Source organism: Petaurus breviceps, unplaced genomic scaffold (genome assembly GCF_028583685.1).
Source record: "Petaurus breviceps papuanus isolate PSGF00001 unplaced genomic scaffold, PetGlider_PUasm1.0 90775, whole genome shotgun sequence".
Taxonomy (NCBI): Eukaryota; Metazoa; Chordata; class Mammalia; order Diprotodontia; family Petauridae; genus Petaurus; species Petaurus breviceps.
In genome coordinates, this window is record NW_027187342.1 from 1650085 (window position 1) to 1675038 (window position 24954).

General features: G+C 36.3%; 1 protein-coding gene across 2 annotated transcripts in view; it reads right to left on the bottom strand.

The window, feature by feature from the left end:
* Positions 1-24954, bottom strand: part of SLC23A2 (solute carrier family 23 member 2) — a 116445-nt gene that overhangs the window by 63074 nt on the left and 28417 nt on the right. Inside the window, exon 1 of one of the 2 annotated variants that reach the window (XM_069068881.1) lies at positions 15208-15390. The exons of the other annotated variant lie outside the window; for it this stretch is intronic. The gene's annotated coding sequence lies outside the window, so the exon portion shown is untranslated. Of the gene's footprint in view, positions 1-15207; positions 15391-24954 lie in introns of those variants that run through there. 2 annotated transcript variants of the gene reach the window in all.

Sequence of the window (24954 nt, forward strand, 5' to 3'; positions counted from 1 at the left end):
GTATAAAATAAAACACATACAGGATAAAGATGTTACATTTTTTCCATCCAATTTCATAGTTCAGGGACCCAGGCAAATTAAGAAGCCATGCTCATTTTCAAGGGCCTTGGCTAGCTCTTTCTCTCTACCAGCTTTTTGTTATTCAATCATTTCAGTCCTTCATGACCCATTTGGTGTTTTCTTGGCAAAGATACTGGAGTGGTTTAGCATCTCCTTCTCCAGGTCATTTTATAGAGGATAAAACTGAAGCAAACAGGGTGAAGTAACTTGCACAGAGTCACACAGTATCACACACTGTCTGAGGTCATATTAGAACCCAGGAAGATGAGTCTTCCTGACTCCGGGTCCAGATGTCTATCCACTGTGCCACTTAGCTGCTCTCTACCATCTAGTTCCCCCAATTTTTTTCTTTGCTTGTCCTCAAGTCAATTCACTATCACAATTCTCCTCAATCTACAGAAGTTATTTAAAACAAACAATCCTTGTTTTTATCTCTCTGGGCTTCCCCTTAAATGGAGGCTATAATCTCTTATTCCTAGGTGAAGGCAGAACCAGTGATTAGTTTTCAGGGAAAGAAAGATCTTACCCAAGGGTATACACAGTTCCCTTCTATAAATAAGTTAAATACCCTAACAGAAAACCAAGTATTTTTGTTTTCCATTGAAGCTAAATTTATCTTTTGTGTGACTATTACATTGAAACTTGTATTGGATATTACTTTGGGGAGGATTTTAAAATATATTTTAAAATTCAATGTTGTGCCTATCAGATTCTCCAAAGAATATTTTATAAAAGGGGAATTTTTAAAAAAACATATGGAGAAATAAAGGTAAAAAATCTCAAGGGTAAAATGGAAAAAAAGTCAGAAAGGGATTTTTCAGTACCAAATCTCAAACAGTGCTACAAAATAGTAAACATTAAAACAATTTGGTCCTGGTTTTTTATAAAAGGAGAAAGAAGTCAGTGCAATATAAGGAAATAAACACAATAGCCTGATATTTGACAAACACAAAGACCCCAATTACTAGGGGTGGGATTCACTAATGTAAAAACTGCTGGGAAAACTGGAAAGCACTCCAAGAAAATCAGGATTAAAAGAAACCTCTCAATACATAACAAGATACATTCCAAATGGATACATGACCTAGATATAAAAGGTCAAATCATAAACAAATCAGAGAAGCAAGGAATTACCACTATAAGATCTATAGATGGGGGAAAGTTCATGACTGAAGAAGAAATAAAGAGCATCACACAATTTGAAATGGTTAATTTTGTTTATACAAAATTTTAAAGTTTTTGCACAAATCTAACGTAGTAAATATCAGAAAGAAAAAAAAACAAGTTAATGAGGAAAAAAAATCTTTGCAACAAGTTTCTCTGGTGAAGGGCTTGTACTCAAGATAAAAAGAAAATCATTAAAATTAAACATCAAGAGCCATTATCAAAAAGTCAAAGGATATGAACAAGAAGTTTTAAAAGTAAGGAATACAAACTATCAATAATCATATTAAAAGATGTTCTTAAAAAAAAAAAAAGGTGCTCTAAGTTACTAATAATTAGAGAAATGCCAGAAAGCAACTTTAAGGTTACACACAGTATCTATCAAACTGCAAGAATGACAAGATGATGGGGCAGTAGAAAGAGAAGTACAAGAATGCACTATTGATGAAACCGGGAACTGGTCTAACCCTTCTGGAAAGCAATTTGGAATTATGCCCAGAAAGTTATCAAACTGTGCCACTGACTCAGCTATCCCAATACCCTGAAAAAAAAAAATCAGAGAAAGAAAATGATCTGTACAAAAACATTTATACCAGTTCTTTTGGGGATGGCCAGAATTTGAAACTAAAGTAGTGTCCTATTGAGGAATAACTAAATAAGTCCTAGTACTTGAATTTATACTTGAATAGTATGAATTGAATGGAATTAAATCATTTAATGAAATAATTATTGTGCCACAAGAAATGATAAAGTGACTAATTTCAGAGGAAAGTGAGACCTTTATGAACTGATACAGTGAAATGAGCAGAACTATGAGAACAATTTATAAAATAACATCATAGAGATAAACTCTGAAAGACTTTAAAACTCTGATCAACATAATGATAAATTCTAAGTCCAAAAGAAAAAAGATAAAACATACCCACTCACCTACTTTCTGACAGAAAAGTGATAAATTTAAAATGCAAAAATTATCACACATTTCGGGACATACCGGAATACGGGAATTTGTTCTGCTTGACTGTTATTTTTTAGGTTTCTTTTTTTATTGCCCAATGTGGGGGTGAGAGGTATGGGGCAGGGTGGAGAACAGGGACATCAGAGAGATGGATGGGTTTTTTTTTTCCAATGCTTTTTAATTAAAAAATAAATGTTTAAATAGAAACACAAAAGATAGCAAAATTTATTTTTTAAAAGTCAAAAATAACACAGAAAAGACTGATGTAAATTATTAGTTTTAAAACACATTAAAAAGAAATTAAAATCTCTTTTCCTAAACACAATAAAAAATTAATGATTTCAAAATAAGAGTCTAATGGGAAAAGAGTAGCAAGATTCCCAATTCAATTAAATTCTTCAAGCATTTATTAAAGCACTTCCTATGTGATAGATACTATTGGCTAAAAAAAATGCCCCTATAAAAATGAGGGTGCTTGCTTTGACTACTTCATTTTTACAGAACACTTAGAAATACTAGTAATATGGGGCGGCTAGGTGGCGCAGTGAGTAAAGCACTGGCCCTGGAAAACAAAAATGAAAAAAAAAAAAACTAGTCAACTTTCAGATACGTCAAAAAAAAAATTAAACAACTGTTCTTAATAGAAACAAAAACCAGAAAGAAAATAGAAGTCCATCAATTTGAGAATGGATAAACAAGCAGGACACATAAACATAATGGAATATTAAACAATGACCATAAAAACCATAGAAGAACATGGGAAGATTTATATAATCTGATGCAGAATATAAAATATTGTGTGGGGATGGTAAAGACTTCTTATAGAATTTAAGGCTGGGCTTTCAATTCAGTTTTTCTGTGAAAACAAGCTGCTGACCCAGAAGTGATCCAGGAGAAGGCATGGGAACACAGGATGTAAGCACGTCTGCATGTGGTATACTAAATCTGTGGGATCATCATATCTGCTTGTTCTCACAGGACCATGAGTGAAGTAAGTGAAAGCATTTTCATAAAATGGAGACAGTGCTCCAAACTGAAGCTGGGTTTCTTCTGTAGAAAGGCCTAAATTTGGCTTTCTGGGAAACCAAATCTAAAACTTACCCCTCCCCTACTATCACCCACTGCCAAATAAGGTATTAAATGCTTTACATTGGCTCAAGATTGGTTTTCATTGGTTGAAGATTGTTTCCTTGTTCTTTGTATCAGGGGTAGATTTCCCTGCTAGATTGTGAGGCCCGAGCTCTCAACCAATGACGGTAAGGTCAGTGGGAGGGGTTGTCTGTGGAAGGCTATACAACCACATTTTGTTTTCTGTGACCGGCCTCCTTCCACTAGTCTGTCCTAGTGGAGGTGATGCCCCTTTCTTCCAAGAATTGAATAAATGCTTTCTGTTCCTACCTTGAGAAGCTTCTGAGTTTTTTATTAAATTCTGGGGTAGGTGTTCTAACCCATGCAACATGATCTGATGATGAGCAAGAACCACGAGAAATTAAGCCTGAATGCTGTGAAATTACAATGACCAAGTTTGGCCCTAAAGAAGAGTTATAATGGATTTTGCTCCCTTGTTTGCAGAAGTAGGGGATTAAGGTCCGGAACATTGCATATTGTTTCAGACTGGGTTGTAGAGGTGTTGGTGAGGAGTTTTGAAGAGTTTTTAATCTTTTTAAATTCTTTGTTAAAACAAGTGATAGTCTTCAGGAAAAGAGAAAAGGAGAGGCTATTAGAGGAAATGAAGATGTTGAAACAAAAGTGAAATAAACTTTAAAAAATGGTAGCCATATCATTTAGACTAGAAAAAGAAATTAAAACAATTAATGCTACAAATGAACTTTTCAAAATATTATTAACATCCCCAATTGATAAATGGTCAGAGGATATGAACAGGCAGTTTTCAGAGAAAGAAATTAAAGCTATCTATAAGCACATGAAGAAATGCTCTAAATCACTATTGATTAGAGAAATGCAAATCAAAACAACTCTGAGGTACCACATCTCACCAGTCAGATTGGCTAAGATGACAAAACAGGAAAATGACAAATGCTGGAGAGGATGTGGGCAAACTGGAACACTAATGCATTGTTGGTGGAGTTGTGAACTGATCCAGCCTTTCTGGAGAGCAATCTGGAATTATGCCCAAAGGGCTATAAATACTTTCATACCCTTTGATCCAGCAATACCACTCCTAGGGTTATATCCCAAAGGGATCATAGAAATGGGAGAAAGACCCATATGTACAAAAATGTTTATAGCAGCTCTTTTTGTGGTGGCAAAGAACTGGAAATTAAGGGGGTGCCCATCAATTGGGGAATGGCTGAACAAGTTGTGGTATATGCATGTTATGGAATACTACTGTGCTATAAGAAACGAGAAGCAAGCAGTCTTCATATTTACCTGGAGAGGCTTAAAAGAACTGATGCTGAGTGAGAAGAGTAGAACCAGGAGAAATCTGTACACAATTACAGACACAACGTATGTGTGATGACCAACTTTGATAGCCTGGACTCTTCTCAGCAATGCAGTGATATAAGTCAATCCCAAAAGACTCATGATGGAGAGAAAAATGTACATCCAGAGAAAGAACTAGAAAGAACTAAGTTTATATCCAGGTGGAAGCAAAATACCTGATCTTTTTCGTTCTCTTATTTGGTTTTATGTCCTCTTTACCATTTTTCATTCCAGCTGGTACAATCCGTCCTTATAACCTGACCAATGTATAATGTGAAAGTATTTACAGATCCTATACTTGACTATAAGCTGCCATGGGGGGGGAGGGGAAGGAGGGGGACAAAATGTGAAATTCAAGGAATTGTGGAATTGAATCCTGTAAACTAAAAGGAAACAAATTAATAAAAAAAAATATTATTCACAGATAACATTAACAAAAAATCAAACTAATATAAAATAAATACAACAAGGGTTTAGAATAAAGGTTAAATCAGTTAAATAATATCCATTCTTATATAAAAACAAATCAGGAAAATGTTTTTTAAAAAAAGAAACATCACTTACGATGAAAAACATTAAATATCTGGAAACTAACTCAAGACTTGAATATTATTTTTATAAATATAACTATACAACAGAAATAACTGGTGAGGTATTGAATATTAAAGGATTTATGATTCTCACAAAAATTTTAATGCTCCATAAATTAATTCGCTAGTTTAATGCAACATCTGATGCAAATAATGAATTTTTAAAAAAGAGAACTGAATAAAATTGTAACAAATTATGCATGGACGTGGAAGAATTCAAGGCATACTTTGAAAAGTATTTCGTATTAGGAAATACTGTGAGATGCTGTCTCCCCCAGATCCTGATGAGGAAATCCAAGAGAAAAATGACAGTGAATCACTTTTCCATCCCTTGTTCACCCAGGGAGACTAAAAAAGAGGTCTGTGGATGTTAGGTCCAGGGCGTGGCCTGAAGTACTCCAGAACAGGAAAGGCTGTGCGCTAGGACAGCACCTTGCATGGGGTGCCTGAATAAGTGCCAACTGGCATCTCTGCTGCCCTCTCCCCAATCCCAGGTCACATTGGGACAGACTGAGGAAGCTAAGCAGAAGTGAGAAGTATTTGTGGGGCCTGAACCTGTGTAACCAGCAAAGAAGAAATTCAGAAGCAAGCAACAGTGGTGGAGCTCAGACCCTAGGACCAGAGTGGCTTCTCAGTCCCAACTTCTAGCCCAGTCTGAAGCCTGCAGAGGAATAACCAGGGCAGGAAACCCAGACCAAAGGCAAGGCTGCAGTTCTGTCTCACAGAACCCGCAGAGATTTGCTGCTGGATGATAACAGCTGAGTGTAGTAGCAGTTTACTGTTGTTCAAACCCAAATTCAGGTCAGGAAGCTGAAGATCTAGAGGGTGGGAGCAAGGGGAGAGCGGTACCAGGGCAGTGCTCAGGCCTTGTCCTGGAACAGACTACTTTGGAAAGAACGCTGAAAGTTTTCAGGTCTATGGTCTTGATTTGTCCCTGAGAGCCTGGAATAACACACCACTTATTAACCCCAGGATCAGTCCAGACTTATCTTCCAGAAGCACACAGAGCCTGGTCCTAACATAAAGCCTGAAGTCATAAGTGGACTTGAGCAAACAAAAAAAGAATCCCACTATAAAAAGTTATGGTAACAGGGATGCTCAAGCATGAACCCAGAAAAAGAGAATGACTCAAACATCTACAAGCAAAGCCTCAAAGAAATGCACAACTGGGGCATAAATTCATCTAGAACTCTTGGAAAAGATAAAGTTTTAAAAATGTTTTTATAAGTGAGATGATGGTACTAGAAGGAAAAAAAAAAACTGGAAAAGAATGTTATGGAAGAAAGAATGGGAAACTTGGCACAAAGAGGTGAATAACCTTGCCCAAGCAAAAAAACTCCCCTGAAAACTAGAGTGGAGGTAGGGAGGGAAGGAATAAACATTTCTTTAGTTCCTACTACCGTGTTTCCCTGATAATAAGACCTATCCCAAAAATAAGCCCTCCCCTTACTGTGTAAGATTCCTCTAAAATAAGCCCTCCCCCGAAAATAAGCCCTATTGAGATTGCTGCTGTAGTGAAGGTGATCCCCTGCGCTACACGCTACATTACGGTACCCTCTGTATGCACCGTCCCCCCCGCCCCGTGAAACGCACACTGCGCTCCGAGCTGCATCCAATCAGAGCTGCAGCAGTGAGCGCGTCATCCTGTTCTTTATTGAATTCATTATTGAATAAAGGTACATTTTTTTGTTCACATTTACCTGTTTATTAAAATTGCTGTCAATGCTCATTAAAATAAGCCCTCCCCTGAAAATAAGCCCTCTGGTGTTTTTTCTGTACAAAAAAGTTAATAAGACAGTGTCTTATTATCGGAGAAACACGGTATGCTCCAGGAGTCTCAGTTCTGAGACTCACAACAACCCTGCAAGGTAAGTAAGTCTATTATTATCCCCACTTTAGAGTGGACATTTTACAGAAAGGACCAAAAAGTAGCCAATGATTCTGATTACAGTAATAATAACAGCTAGCATTTACATGACCCAATAAAAGACTTGAAAATGCAGTTCTTTCTGACTCAAAATCTAGTCCCATACCAATGTACTACCTAGCTGCCTAAGACAAGAAATATTAAACAAAGTCAAAAGACTGAAAAAGATGTAGAAAATGTAAGGTATCTGTAAGGGTTATGGGATTTAAAGATCTTCCATGCCCCATTGGACTTGCTGATGTAGCAGGAAGGGGCGGAGCAAGAGGAAGCGAAGCCAAGCTACTAGAGTTCCTGCAGTGGCTAGCAGTGGCGGTGATGGCGGAGGCGGCGGCAGCAGCAGCAACAGCAGAGGCAGCGGCAGCGGCAGCAGCGCGAAGCCCTTTTTGAGTAAGACAGAATTTCTGCTAAGGACTCCTGCTGAGGACTGCCAGGGGCCGGAGCTGCTGGGAGCACACTTCCTGGACCCTGGGTGATTGCTGTGAGTAGGGAAAGGAGGACCTTTGCCTGAGGTAGCCTGTTCTGTTTTAAAGGCTTGAGAATGTGGGTGCTTTCTACTTTATCTACCTGTGCCAATGTCATAACTACTCTGATGGCTTTCACTTTCTGGTTTTGGGACTCGGTCTTTTGGTATTTTAATAAATTTTCTAGCTTATTCCCCCATATGGCAAACCTGATGTATCTTGTGATGGATAATTATATCAGCATATCTGTAATTTCCATAGGCGTTTTGAATATGGCATTGCTGATACAGTATCTCATAGCAAAAACAACTGACCTGTAAAACAGAAGGAGAAATAATTTAAGAATCATGTGACTAGGGGCAGCCAGGTAGCATAGCAAGTAAGAGCACGGGCCCCAGTGTCGGGATGACCTGGGGATCGAATCCAGGCTCAGATACTTAGCACCCACCTAGAAATAGCTGACTGTGTAACCTTGAGCAAGTTACTTAACCCCAATTGCTTAAAAAAAAAAAAAGAATCATGCGACAAGGGGCACTAGGTGGCACAGTTAATACAGCACCAGCCCTGGAGTCAGGACCTGAGTTCAAATCAGACCTCAAACATTTAACACTTACTAGCCATGTGACCTTGGGCAAGTCACTTAACCCCAATTGCCCTGCAAAAAGCAAAATTAAAAAAAGAATCATGGGACTACCTAAAAGCCATGATGCCCTAAAAAAAGGGCATACACAGCACATTTCAAGAAATCTTAGAAAACTGCCCAAATCTCTTAGAACCAGAGGGCAAAGTATAAACAGACTTTACTGGTCCTGAAAGAAACTCCAAAGTGAAAACTCCCTAGAACAACATTAGAGTTAAATCCAGAGATTATAGGTCAAAGAAAAAATACTGAAAGAAGTTATTAGCAATGAATTCAAGTAAAGGAGCCATAGTTAGAATCAGACGTGACTTAGTAGCAATCTCTATAAAAGAATGGAGAATTTGGAATGATATTCTAGAAGGCAAAGGATTATAGGCTTACAGCCAAAAATTACTTACCCAGCCAAAATGAGTATAATCCTACAGGGGAATACATTGACCTTTAATGAAATACAGAACTTCCAAGCATTCTTAATGAAAGGAACAAAGTTGAAGAGAAACTTGGAAGTTTAAACACTTGGAGTTAAGAGAAACACAAAACAGTAAGGTCAAATGAACAATGACAATGAACTAAAGAAGGTTTTATTATGATATGTGGTCCTCCCAAGCTGAAGAAAATTAATGTTATACTGTATCATTTGGTAATTATCATTACTCTGTAATCTATCCTTTTCCCCATTTTATCAAAACCTTGTCTCAAAAGATCTCTCCCAATTGGAACTAAAGCATGGTAAGAAGAATGTGATCACTTCTAGTCCTGCCACCTCCAATCCAAGATTCAAGTGGTATTCCCCCCTTCTGTACCAGCTTAGGTTAGGCCCTCCCCAGGGGAATACTCTCATGTCCTCGCTCTTCCTCATCAAAGTTAGGGGTAACTTGGTCTCCAAGAGGGAAATCAAAGTGGGGGGGATGAACTCATTGAGATGGTTTTTATTTTTCCAGCCAAGATTGCTAGAGGCAAGTGAATCTCATAGAGCAATTAGTATTCCTTAATTGCCAAGAGAAAGGAGTGGTGATGGGCTTCACAGAAAACCCACTTTCCTTAACTGAAGACTAATCCTATCACTTGAGGATTATTACAAATTCCCAAAGAGGAAGTAATAAGGACAAGCTAAGGTAACTCTTAATCCACCTCCTCACTAAAAGAAAGGTCTACCAATCAGGATAGTTTTACATTTGCCAGGAGCAAGCACTGCCTTGTCAAGTCAATCAAAAGGAAGACACACATAAGTTTCAAGATCATGTGTTGTTCTTACTCAGGGTCTCTGATCCCTGAGAGAAGCTGCACTGATCCTATCTATTGGTTAGCCTAAGTGATCATGCTCGGGTCCCTGGTTTTTTGGCTGAGATGACCAACATGACCCATTTTACTAACAGTTTACATGTTACTTTTAATAAAATGCTATCTTGCCCTGGAGAAAACTGTGTCTCAGTGGGCCTGTGTTGCAATTTTATTCACCACAAAACCCAATCATCATCAGTGGTCACAGAGATCTAGAAGTGGTTCTATTATGTCTTAATGATCTTAAAAGAAGAAGAGAAAGGAAGGAGAAAAGGAATACACTCCTGGAGTCAGGAGGATCTGAGTTCAAATCCGGCCTCAGACACTTAACACAAAAACTAGCCGTGTGACCTTGGGCAAGTCACTTAACCCCAATTTCCCTCCTCTCAAAAAAGGAACAACTGAGGCAGGGAGGTTAGAGAAAATCATCCCACATAAACAGATTGATAAATAGAAATCTATAAAAATGAGGAAGTGATAGAAGGAACAACTGACACCTAAACATTTCTTATCTGAAATGGTCAAAGAAGGGAAGAATACAGACAGACAGACACACACACACACACACACACACACACAGAGACACACACTTGAGTACAAAAATACATTTCATTCAACAAGGAAATAGTTAAGAGAAGGGAAAATTAAGAGGGAAGGGAGATGAAGGGAAGAATTAGTCCCAAGAAAAATAAACTATAGTTATATATAAGGATATACAAAGTTATATATAAAAAAAGTTATATATAAGGATATACAAAGATATTTATGACTTTTTGAGGTGGTAAAGAATTGGAATATGAGGGATGCCCATCAATTGGGGAAGGGTTACATAGATTATAGTATATAGATATGATAAAGTGCTGTTCTGCTATAAAAAATGATGAAGGGCTGGTTTCAGAGAAACCTGGCAAGACTTGTTGGAATTAAGATAATCAGGAGAACGATTTTTAGAGTGACAATAGTATCATAGGGACAAACAGTTCTGAAAGACTGAAACTCTAGCCAGTGTAATGACCAACTATGATTTCAGAAAACTAATGATGAAACATGTAATTTACTTCCTGATGGAGATCAGACACGGAATGATACATGTGTATATATGTACATGCATACATACACCCACATACATATATAAATACATGCATATTTCCCTTTTAGATATGGCTAATGTGGGCACTTATTTTGCTTGACTATATCTATCTACCTATACACACACACACATTTACACAAGGTTGCTTTTTTTTCTTTCATTCTTAATAGGGAGTGGGGGAGAGAGCTGATTTTTGTTGATTAAAAAATTTAGTTAAAAAATAATAAAATAAAAGGCAGTGTTCTTACTCTTCTAAGACTTTAAAACACATCATAAGGTAGCTATGCTGAACACTATCTTCTAATAGGCAAAGAATAAAAAATTAGACCAGCAGAACCAAGCAGAAGTGCCAGCTGTAGAACCAAATCCAAAGATTAGTTCTATAAAACTATGGACAGTAAGAACTGAAAAAATTGTTTTTATTATTTAATTATCTTTAGGAAAATGATAGCATTGTGGACAAAAATATTAGGAAATGTTATTACTAGGCCTGCCTACACCACACAAGGTGGTTTTTAAGGTGAAAGAGGAGGGAAGGAACAGTTTGTACAAAAAGATTTATAGTCACTCTTTTAGTAGTAGCAAAGAACTGGAAAGTAAGGGAGTGCTCATCAACTAAGGAATGGTGGGACAAATTATAGCATATGAATGTAACAGAATATTATTGTGTTGAAAAGACAGTTTCAGAAAAACCTGAGATTTCCATGAACTGATGCAGAGTGAAGTAAACAGAACTAGGAAAACAATTTATACAATAACAACAACATTGTAAAGACAAACAACTTTTTCATACAGCAGGACGCGATGTGGTGGTATTTTGGATTCTTGTGCACCCCTAAACACTAAACCTCAACATTAGGAGTACACGCTAACACACTGAGTTTGATGGGCAAGTGGGAAAATAGAAGTCATTGCCCCAGGATCAGACACATCACTTTGGGGACTTGGCAAAGAAGTGCCCAAATCCAGTCCATTTCCATGGATACTGTTCAGCCAGAAACAAAAGACCCTTGGGCTCTGACACTGGAATATGAAGAAAACCAAGCACTGAACTACTCCATGGTGGTAAATTCAATCCAATCACTTCCAGAATGCCACCCCAGACATTCCTACTTCCTGTCCATGCTATCCAGGCTCTCTTGCTGCTTTTTATCACATGATACTATGGAAATTCCTCTTAGAGACTCAACATCAACACCATGAAATGCATGCACGTATCCCCAGATTTGTACAAACTGTAGATTGATAAGGACTGGCTTCTGGACCCTGCTCCTGCTCTTAACTACTAATGGTACCAGCAGTTAGAACAGCTCCAACTATTCAGTAGACTGCCATGTTTCCTGCTTGCTGCAAGGTTCGTGAAGTTTCATTTTCCAGTACCAGTCCTCCTCCATGATCAGTTCAAAGAACAGCCAAAACCCTGAAGAGCTTTTGTCAATGGTCTGGAGAGGCCTGTAAAAGTTTCTCTTTATCTATGAACCTAAAGTAGAAATTTGTGAAGACATTCCCACCCTACTCCTTTACAGAGGCAGTAGGACAATTGTTGTGATACACTGAATATTTCTGCAGATGTTTTCAATGTGTTGATCAGTTTGATTTCCCCCCCCCCTTTTTTTTTTTACCTTTTGGAGGGCAATTGGGGTTAACTTGCCCAAGGTTACACAGCTAGTTTTTTTGTGTGGGTGTTAAGTGTCTGAGGCCAGAACTCAGGTCCTCCCAACTTCAGGGTCAGCGCTTTACTCACTGTGCCACCTACCCGCCCCTTGTTTCTTTTTTCCTCTGAAATAAATTAGTTATATAGAATTCTTCCCTTGATGGGAAAAATGATGGGGAAAAAAATGTGAGAAATTCTAGTCATGGAAAAAAACAAAAGCTATTAATAAAAATTATTTTTAAATTAAAAAAAAGACAACTTTGCAAGACTTAAGAACTTCCTCTGAATAATGAAAATTCCAGAGGGCTGATAATGAAGCATGCTACTCAAGTCCTGATAGAGGTGATGGACTCAAGATACAAAACAACATATACATTTTTACAAATGGCTAATGTGGGAATTAATTTTGCTTAACTATATATTCATTATACAAGATTTTTTTTCCCCAATGAGGGTGAGAAAATGTGTTAACGGGAAAAAAAAGTCCAATGGCAAAAAGAAAACACTGTTAAATTTAACGTAGCAAAAAAGAAACATACATTGTTTTTAGTGGAAAGAGAAATAAAGACCATTTATGGGAATGTTTTCTACTTTTGCTTTTTTGATCACTGAGAATTGGTTCATTCACAATCAAAAGTAAGGTAAATAAGGTTTTTCCCTATTTAATAAGGTAAATAAGGTTTTAATAGCAAAGTTTTTGTAAGCTTTAGAGAATTATTTTAGAGCTAGAAGGGACGTTAAGGTCCATCTAGTCCAACCTCTGCATTTTAGAGATGAGGTAACTGAGGCTCAAAGGTGAAGTGACTTGCCCCAAGTCACAAAGCAAATTAGTGCCAGGATGAAGAAGATAATTTGAGGCTCTTTGCTCTTAAGCCCAGGGATATTCTATCACATTTCTGAGGCTAGGAAATGAAGAGGAAGGCATTTGGTTGAATGTAAACAAAGAGGATAAAAGAAATCCCCCCAAATCCTAATTTCCCAAATGACCCATAAGGTTTAAAGTCTTTCCTTCCCTTAGTATGCTGTGTCTTTAACTCACCTGGATCCATTACTACACTGCTCTTTACCTACCATTCTAACATTTACTGAATTACCTTTTCTCATGGACTTGTAGACTTATCTTTCCTGTTGAAAATCATTCCACCACTCTTCTCTCCCACACATAATTGGGAACATTTATCATGCACCTTCCTAACTAAACTAACTCCTGAGATTCTTAAACTCTAATGATTTTGCTCATTAGAATGATATACCCCTCACTAAAACTCTCACCAACATACTAGTTCTTTCTTGCCTAGATTTCAACACACTAATTGGAAGTAATCTTGAGAAATAAACTGGATGCCATTTTAAATTTTAAAGTCTTTTTCACTTTCAGCAATACATTAAATTTTCTCATCCTTACTTCTGTTATCACTCATACCGATTTCTCTCTCAGACTCAAGATAATTAATGTTTTATATGTGTACCCACACACAGTGCTTAATACAGTGTTTGGCATCATACTAGGTGGTTTATTAGTTTACTAACATCTATAAGTAGTTTTTCTTCCATTTCAACTTTCTATATTCTTCCCTATCTGGAATTCTTACCTCTTCTTCATTTGTCAGGTAAATCTTAAAAATTTCTTCTGAAATGTATTTTCTGCTAAATATTTTAAGCAATAGCTCATTTAACTTCTTCCTGTTTTCTCCCAATGATAAAAGAGTGAGAGTGAGCAGAAGGAGAACACTCTTAAATCAGTGAACTTCTGAAATTCATCCTTCTCTATTGGAATACTGCATTAGCTTATTTGTTGGTCTGCCTAAGTTGGAATGTAATTGCCTGGAGCAAAGAATATGTGATCTTACATGACTGTCAGGTTAAGAAACAACATAAACAGTGAACAAGGTAATAAAAATAAAATGTTCCTTACCCTTCATGAAAACATGTCTTATGAATATTCTAGACTTTAAGTATCTGTATCCATAACTACTCAAGTGAAATTTTTACTCTACAAAGAGAATCACATAAGTTTAAGATGAAGAAATCCACTAAGGACTATGATTTTTTAAAAGCATATAAATCTCAATTATCTACTCTTTTAAACAAACCGCAGTACTGATTTATGAATAGCTTTTTTATGTTTTGAAGGGATGGCTTTTAAAATGTTACTATCTCTATGCATTATCTTTAATATCAAAACACTAAAACTATAGGTGCCTTTAAAAAAAAATCTACTTAGTTTATGATTTAACATTGTACTTAACATTGTCCACAAAATTCCTATTACAATCCTTCATCATGGCACAGAGGTGATGTTAAGTAATCAAATAAAATAACAAAGTAAATCAAAAAATAAATTAAGTAAACCAAAAAAATCAAAGTATACCAGAAAAACCGAAGCTCTGGTAGGTTTTAACTTACAAAAAGGCAAGCTTGTCATTCAAGAAACAACCTAGCTCTGAGAATCATCATCTTTTTGTTGACTACACAGTGACTGATTATTTTGACAGTAGCTATTCATGAAGAGTGGTCTATTAAAGAATGATAGAATTTTTCTCTTCTAGTTAACTTCTGAAACATATTCCATCCCATTTTCCCCATTTTTGTTTTCCCAAAAATTTCAAACAATCTCATCCTTTTTATAACTCCTTAAACAATTCCCCTTGACGTTTTACATAAAAGGAAAGCCTGAATCAAACTATATATTGCATTGGTTGTGTCTGTAGTTTTCCCATTTTGGTAGAATGAATAAAAAAAAATCCTAAACAATAATAAATTCAAAATACTGGAAAATATTTTTTGCCAACTGAACTTTTAATCCCACTTTTTAAATCTGTCAAGTATTTAGATAATTCTTAACCTTTACTTTAAATTATAGGCTAGGTAACTGAAGCACTGAACTATTTTTTAATTCTACTTAAGTAGAGTTTAAGATCAAATAAAGTTACTTACCACCAAAATGGAAGATTTTTATTATTGAGTAGAGTCTCTCTCAATCTTGACTTGCCCACCAAGTTACTGTGTTGGAGACTTCACAGTATGGTAACCTATGGCTTTTATTCTTTAAATACCTAGACCTACTGAAGGAATTTCTTTTTTTATAAGCTGTATGGGCTTGCCAAATTATGTAACTATTCTACCCAATCAGCAACTCTATTTATATTACACAACAGCCACCACATGGATACAAACTGTTACTGCATGTCTCTGTGATACTCTGTGACTTTAAGTAAATATACAGTAGGTTTCTACACAATGGGTTGACGTTCTGGAAACAGAATTAAGAGCTTTTAGTTTACATTTCTGAAGTCTTCATAGATAAGCAGAGTTATAAAAACAATCCTTCTCAAAACCCAACAACTCAGATGTTTACATTATTGAATAACCTCAATAAAGTATTGAAAAAGGCTACTATAGTCAGTCACAGGATCAGATGATTTTAAAGTTAGACAGGAACCTATATATCATCTAGCCCAAACTGATTTACGGAAATAGAGGCTGAGAAATCAAGGGGACTAGTGACTTTGCCAAATAGCAGTCAGTATTCTTCAGAGAGGGCACCCAGAAGGAGGTCTAGTATTACTACCAGAATATTCCCCAATAAGAAGGGAGTGGCGCAGTGGACAGAGAGGTACTCAGTCTGGAGGGAGGAAGCCCTCAGTTCAAATCCAGCCACAGAAACTAAGCTGTGTGACCTTGAGCAAGTCATTTAACTCCTGCCTGCCAGTGTTTCCTCAATTGTAAAATGGAGATAATAGCATGTACCTCTCAGATGAGAGGATTAAATGAGATAATATTCATAAAGGATTTAGCACAGTGCCTGGCACATAGCTTCCTTTCCTGTGTTGAAAAAAAAATTTTAAACTTGTTAATATTTAAATTGGACTCAAGATTCAAATTGTTAAAATATTCACAAAAATGGGGAAATCTCATAAAAGTAAGATTTATCTGAGTAACTGTACAAATTACAATCTTTTAATGGTAAAATCCCCCCCTCTACCCCCGACACATAATTAGACAATTAAATTGGCTAGATTAAAAGCCAGGCTATTTTACAATTGCCAAGGTAATGCCTTTGCAAATATAAAAAAAGAGGTGTTGGTCTCTCTAGACATATGAGACGAGGTTACTAGAGATTTTTGGAATAAATATATCCTGAAATGGTAGAACCTATGGCTAAATACCTTAGCAAGACTCTAAATACATTCAATGTTTCTATTACAGACTGACTAAATAAATGTTAAGTAATGACAATCTGATGCCCTTGACATTTTAATACTAAATGGTGCTATATATCATATGCATTTATAACTGGTGAAAAAAATTCATGATTTAAAAAAAGAAAATGAATGCAAAATTCCAGGAACAACATAAATATATTAACTAATAGCACCACCTAGTGTCCTAATGTTTGGATAACACCTGTTGAAGATGAGAGACCATACTGTTAAGCCAGACCCTAGAGGTCACATAGACTAACTCATTTCATTTCCCGGAGAAAGCAAACTGAGTCCCAGAGAGATTAAGTAACCTCCCCAAGGGCATACAGGCATTAAGTGACAAAGCCAGGATTTGAACAAGTCCTCTGATCCCGTATTCTTCCCACTGTTCTCAACTGTCTCACTAAAGCAAGGCAATGGGGGTTAAGTGACTTGCCCAAGGTCACACAGCTAGTGTTGTCAACTGTCTGAGGCCAGATTTGAACTCAGGTCCTCTTGATAGGGCTGATGCTCTATTCACTTCACCACCTAGCTGCCCCTGCTGTCTCATTTTTAAAAAATTACTTCCTGTAGCACAATTCAGGAAACTCTGGGTAAGTTTAGAGCATATTAGATGATAAAAATAATTTTTTAATTAAAAATCCAAATTTGATATTTAAAATTTTATCCTGATGTTAATGTATTCTGAAAAAGAAATAATAATAGTTTTAAGATAGTCAACTTATCTTCAAAGACTGTGGAAGAGAAATCAGAACATTATCAATCTCCTTTTTCTCGCCAATACCTGGGGAAACACTTAAAAAGAATAAGCCACAATGTAATAATCCAACAGAAATAATTACCTTGTTTCTCTTGTGTAATTTTCATTAATTACTACCTATTAGGCATCTCAATCTAGATGCCCACAGATATCTAAGCTATCTAAATCAATCCAAAACCAACTCATAAATTCTAAATCTGAACTCATTATAGATACTATTTTCCCAAAAAATCCCTCCCCTCTTCCTAACTTCCATAATACTATCCAAGGTACAACTATCCTCCCAGTCACTCAGGGGGACATATCCTTAATCCCTCACTCTCCCTCATCCTCCAAACCCAGTTGGTTGTCAACTCCTACCATTTCTATCATCACAACAACTCTACTGAGCATCCTTCTCTCCTCTGACACTGCTACCACAATGGTGCAGACCTTACCTTCACACCTGGAGTTGCGAAATAACCTGCTGGTTGGTCTCCCTCCCTAGCCTCTTCCCACTCAGCTGTCAAATTCATCTTCCTAAAGTGTAGATCTGACCATATCACTTTCTCCTCCCCATTCAATAAATCTCAGTCACCCCCCCCCCCAATCTCCTCTATGATCAAACATATAAAATCCTTGTTTGGCTTTGAAAGCTCTTCATAACCTGATTCTTTCCTACCTTTCCAGTCTTCTTAGGCCTTTCTCCACTCTACATACTACTCTAACCCAGTGACAAATAATAACTCTCCATCTCATGACTCCCAATGTTTTCATTCACTGTCCCCCATGCCTGTAATGCTCTTCTCTTCACCTCTTCCTCCTGCTATCCCTGGCTTCCTTCAAGTCTCAACTCAATCTCTACTTTCTCCAAGAAGACTTTCCCAGGGCTCTTTAATCTTAGTGCCTTGCCTCTGATACTAACTCCAATACATTTTGTTTGTACATAGTTTTCATGTTGTCTCCTCCATCAAGCTATGAGCTTCTTAAAAGCAGGGACTATTTTTCTGTCATTCTTAGCACAGTACCTGCTTAATAAATGCCAGCTGAACTAACTAAATAAATGAAATAAATCCATTCTTGGTCTATCAATAATAGTTCATTAGAATTTTGGACTAACTATCCACAAAGGAAAAGCCAAGTGGATGAAGAATATATTGTACGGATAATGAAATGACAGGACAACTTAGATCTCATCCATCAGAATACAAATGTATTGGACAAACTTTGAGAATGGACAATAAACTGGGCCAAGGACTGAAAAGGATGAGGAAAAAGACTGGAGACCTACCTTTGGGAACATGCAAAATTCTTTTTAAAATGACCTCAAGCTTCTTTCTGAAACAAAGGCCTACCTTTTATTATTAAAGGCTCCTGAGAAATAACAGCCAACATTTATATGGCACTTTAAATATGTTAGTTCAATTAACTCTTATAAAATTAAATTTTTAATAAAATTATATTAATAAAATTAAAAATAAAATTATAAAAAAAGTTTAAATATTAACTCTTATAAAAATTCTGCTAGGTATGTGTTATTATTATTCTCACAATACAGAGTAAGAAACTGAGGCAGAAAGCAGTATAATGACCTTTCCAGAGTACATAGCTAATAAGTATCTGAACTCCCATCCTCTCTCCATCTACACCATCCAGATGTTCCATATTTTAATATTATACATGACTAATACCAATATTCTTCAAGTCATGGAACTCTGAAGTCTCTAAAGAACTTAAAGCACAAATCATCCAAAAGGCAACTGAGGGGTGTAAGGTAAATATGAGTAGGCAACATATTATGCACAAGGAATCACACAGGAAAAGAAAAGCAAATGATATCAAAGCAATCCAAGAGCAGAAGCAAAGGTAGGCTGATCCTTGGATAAGAATGATCACTGAGGGCTCCAATGGTAAACTCCTGATGAAAAGAGAAAGAAGTGAGCTGAATAAGAGGCAGGCACACATACACAGGAGAATTGGAATCTCCTTTTTTGAGGGAATATCAACCAATACCTGTTAAAAAACAAATTCAGAAATATTTATCTGGAGGTGTTAGTCTATTAAATTGATGACACTTAAAATATTTTCTCTTCTCTAAATGTTCCTAATATCTAATCATAAAATAAACCCAATAACAACCAAGGATCAATTATACCTACTTAAGAGAAGGAAGCACAGAACCTTATGCCCTCCACCCCCACCAAGGACTCTTAATGTAAAATTAAAAAATAGACACAAAAGTCTTTAATTACCTAGTTGAACCATAAAACCAGTCTACCCCTCTAAAACATATTGGACTGGTTCTGGAGTCAAGAGGACCTGGACTCAATCCCACCTTTGATACTCACTCCTGCAGCTGCTTAACCTCTCAATTATTTTTGTTAACTAATAAATGGTTTTTAATGAATAACTATGTCACTGTTGTACTTTTGCATACCTCTCAAGAGCTAATATAACATCTGAAAATAAGATCCAACAAATTAAAAATAGAAATGACATATCAGCAATGTATCAGAAAACCGTTAAATATTAATATTCAAAAATATTTCAAAAGGAAATGAGTTATCCTTAAGATTTTATGCATCACTTCATTTTAAGATTACACAAAGCTTATTAACATAACTAAAATTATAATCCATACAATTCGATCACTGCTTTAAAAGAAATCATATGTCCTTGAATGAGTTTCTTCTATTCTAAGATTAGCCTTTTACCACCTAAGAGATCTTTATAATTGCTAACATTAACAAAGCATGCTCTCATATCAAATTTTTATTTTCACAATATAACACTGAGTACATAGCAATTCTTCTCCTATTCTATTAAGTAGATGAAGGATTGAAATAAAGATAAATGTTAAATTAATTGCATCAATCTATATTTATAGTTTTAAGAAGCAACATAATGTACAGTAAAGCCCTGGACTTGGAGTCTGGCCATCTGCATTCAAATCCCAGTTCTGACACTAGCTAAGTGACCATAAGCAATCAATAAATGTTGAACCTCTATTTCCTCAACTGTATAACAAGAATAATACTAGATTTATCAATCTTTCTCAATGTTACTTTGAAGAAAGCATTTTGTAATTCCAAGAGCACTATAAATACCATTTACAGATAATCAAAACCTAATCACTGGGAAAATAGCTTAGAAAACCAATCAGTTACTTTAAATATAATACTTGATTTTCAATATTAATTACTGAACTCTCAACCCAAAACTTAGACATAAGGAGTTGGAAAGAAAATAAAGACCACAGATAGGCCAATAAACAGTACTAAGTGGGTATTCAATTCTATTCAACAAGTATTTGTTAAATGTATGAAAGACTACTAGGTAGACTGCTAGAAAAGAGGAATGAGGGGTAGGAGTAGTTAGGAGAAGAAAGGTACATACAAAGTTTAGATGAATTTTTGCTCACAGGGAGCTAACAATCAAACAGGACACACACACAAATAATTGTATTACAAAACAATATGACAAGCATAATTAGAAGGGTATGAGTAAAATGCTAATGTAAAAGCCTTCATGGAAGATAAGGCCTATCAGTGCTAAGTTTTAACAGCCACGTAAAACTTTGGGAGAGAGGACGGAGATGGGAAGAAACAGGATATCTTTCCACAAGAAGACTAAGGGATGTGATTACCACTCATCTCCAAATATCTGAAAGAATGTCTTATGGACTGATTCTGCCTAGCCCCTCATAGTACAACTAGACAATGGGGCAGAGATGGTATTGTCTACTATGTGCCAGGCACTATGCTAAATGCTCAAGATAAATATGAGAACAAACTTACTAATAATCAGGGCTATCAAAAAATATAACGGGCTATTTCAGAAAGTCAGGAACTACTCATTACTGGTGCAATTCAAGCAGCAGGCCTGTTGATATTGTGGAAGGCATTCAGCTAGGAATTGGGCTAGAAAATCTTACTAATATTAAAATTCTACAATTAAGACTATTTATCCCTATTGGGACTTTTCAAGTACAGCAAAGTTATATAGACAAAGTGCTGGTCTTGGAGTTCAAATCCTGCCCCAGGATGTAACTATGACCCTGCTTAAGACACTTAATCTCTCTCAGTCTTATCTAATCTATAAAATGAGGATAATAATAGTATCTACCTCACAGGGTAGTCACGAGGATCAAATGGTATAAGATATAAAGCATTTTGCAAGTCTTAGAGGGTTATATAAATTCTGCCTATTATTATTACTCCTCACTACTTCTCCAGGGGCTACCACAATTCCTAATAAGACCCCCTGCTCCCAGCTCTCCCTTAGTCAATCTACTCTTCACTGTACTGTCAGAGTAATCTTTCTAAAGTGATCAACCTAGATCATATCCCTTTGCACAGAGATTCTGAATATACATTACATCATTCATATCAATTTACAAGTATAAACAGGAAATAATTAAGAGCTTTTGGGAAAGGTTTCCTACAGAAGATGAGATTTTAGTTGGGACTAAAAGGAAGCCAGAAAAGTCGGTAGGTGGAGAGGAGGAGGGAGAGCATTCCAGGTGTGGAGAAAAGCTAGAGAAAATTCCCAGACCTGAGAGATGGAGTGTCTTATTCTTGAAAGAGCAAGGAGGCCAGTGTTGCTTGATCAAAGAGTACATGGCATCAGGAGATAGACGGAAGACGATTGGATTGGAAAGGTAGAAGAAGTCTAAGTTATACAAGGCTTTGAACACCAAACAGAATTTTTAAATTTGACCCTGGAGGCATTTTGGAACCACTGGAGTTTATGGGGGGGGGAGGGGGAGAGGTGTTTGATATAGATGCACTTGTGCTTTTTAGTAAAATCACTTAAGTGGCTGAATGGAGGATGGAATGGAGTGGGGGGAGACTGGAGACAGGCTGACCCACCAGCAGGCTATTGTAATAAGTCAGGCATAAGGAGATGTATTGGAGTGGTAGCAGTGTTAAGAGACAGCAGAGCATTTGAGAGATATTGCCAAGGTGAAATCAACAGGCCTGATAGCAGCGTGGCTATGAGGAATGAGAGATAGTGAGGGTTGCAAGTTTCAGGGGCTGGAAAGATGATGCTACTCTCTACAATAATAGGGAAGGTAGAAGGGGGGTAAGAGTTTAGAGAAAAGGCATGTTAAATCAATGTACTGTAGTTATGAAAGGAAAGCTATATTCAATGGCTTCATCATTGACAATTAGGAGACATATTCTCCCTCAAAAAATATGTCCATCAGAGGAGAAACTCTCAACTCTATAGCTGGGAAGAGAAAAAGTTGTAGACAAATAAACCAGAAAAGAGAAGGGAGTCAATATTATCAAAATAAAGTTATGCAAGTTATTTTAAGCTTTCATGGTCTAAATTTTACCTGCAAGTAAAGGGCAAATAGAATCAGTGCATCTGCAGACTCACCCCTGCTACCTGCTACCTAAGTTGGTCTCAATTTCCTCATCTGTAAAATAAGGTAAATGGCAAGAATAAACAATGGCCAGTAAGCATCACAAGAAGAGACAAATAATAGTAACTTGGCATAGTAACAGGAATGCCTGTCTAAGAGGTAAAGGTAAAGGTATTTTTAATGTGGCAACAAAAGAAATATCTGCTCTCTTGCCAAGGCATGAATCTGGGATGTTAATATCCTAACATATTGGGAGACCATTCCAAGATACATCAAATTTAATGACTACTGATAATTGATACCACTACCAGCTTTATTCCCCAAAGAAGTCAAAGAGGAGAGAGATATATGAAAAAATATTTATTGCAGCTCTTTATGTAGTGGTAAAGAACTGAAAACTATGGAAGTAACCATCAGCTGGGAAATGGCTGAACAAATTATGGTGTATGAATATAATGGAATACTCCCATGCCATAAGAAATGACAAGAAGAGATATTAAGAGTTAGAAGAGAAATGGATAAAGTGAAAAATCATAAAAATCAAGAATAAAGCTAAAAGCTAATTCTTTGAAGAGAGTAAAAAAACTGATGAACAAAGTTTGGGCAATCTGATTAAAGAGGGCAGAAAGTCAAATCTACAAAATAGCAAACAAGAAAAATAAAACCAAAAAATAAACATCAGAATTAATTACGTAATTATATGCTACAAACACAAAAGAAAGGAATATCTTCAAAAATATTCAAACTAACAGAAAAACAAATGGAGATATTAAATACACAATCTTTGAAAAGGAAATAAAATTAGCTATAAAGGAATTGCCAAAGGAAAAAATGCTTTGCTCTGATGGAGTCAAGTTAGAATTCGATCAAACTTTTTTTTTTTTTGGCTTTTTGGAGGGCAATTGGGGTTAAGTGACTTGCCCAAGGTCACAAGTCTAGTTTTTGTGTTAAGTCTGAGGCCGAATTTGAACTCAGGTCCTCCTGATTCCAGGGTCAGTGCTCTATTCACTGTGCCACCTAGCCACCCCCCGATCAAACTTTTAAAGAACAATGAGTACCAATAATACAGCTACTACTACTACTAACAGTAATATAGGACTTTAAAAATATTTTCTCATTTTATCCTCACAACAACCCTGGGAGTTAGGTGCTATTATTATCCCCATGTGACAGAAGATGGAACCTCATGAGGTAAAGTTAAGTGACTTGTTCAAGACTTACACAGTTGCTAAGTGTCTGAGGATGGTTTTAGACTCTGATCTTTGTGCTGTATAGATTGCACCACCTACTGGACACTAACAAATTATTCCGAAAAATTGAGAAAGCATGAGACAAATACAATACTATTAGCCAAACCAGGAAAAGATAAAGTATGAAAGAAGCATACAATTTCATTCATGAATATCAATTAAAAAAATTCAAATAAAATTCTACCAAATTGACAACAATTCATTCAAGAAATCATGCATGCCTAAGTTAAATTTATACTAGTGATTCAAAGGTGGCTCAACACTGGGAAAACAATAGACATTATGAACCATATTGTAAATAAAAAACACAATTATCTCTAAGTACTGAACACCTCAGACAAAGTACAACACCCATTTAAGCTAAAAACCCTACAAAACATAGGAGCAAAGGAACCTTTTTTAATATCAAAAAAGTATTTTATCTAAAATCAAAAGCAAGCATCATATATGTAAGCTATTAGTAAAGGAGGAAAAGCAAGGATGCCTATTCTCTATTATTTGATAATAGTACTAGAAAAAGCTAGCTACAGCAGTAAGACAAGATAAAGAAATTAAATGCATATAGGTAAAGAGACAAAACAACCCCTTATTTGCTGATAACATATTTTTCTTAAAAATATTTTTCCCAGATGCCTAAATGAGGGGAAAAAAGCAACTTCACAAATTAGAAGACAGGGAAATCATGGTTAGATAGCAATTGTCTAAAACAGAGCTTTGTGCACTGAAAGATCAATGAGCTAGCAATAATATAGCAGCAACAAAAAACTAATAAAAAACCATTAATTCCTTTTAGAAACACAGCTTACAGGAATAGTTCCGTCCTGATCAGACCACATCTGGAAAAAACATGTTCAGATCTGGGATGCACAGTTTAACATAGACATTGCTAGGTTGTAAAGGCTCCAGCATAAGGGTACTGGGACAGTCAAGGGCCCAGATTTCCTGTCTCATGGGAATCAGTGAAAGAACAGGTCATGTTTACCCAGGTGAAGAGAAGAATGGATTGGGAAAGGATGAGAGGGCAAAAAAGGGAAGGGCTGAGTTAGTTGTACTTTCAGCTCCACCCCTAAGATTTCTCTTTTAATTAATTGTATTGTAAAGTATTTAACTTTAAATATT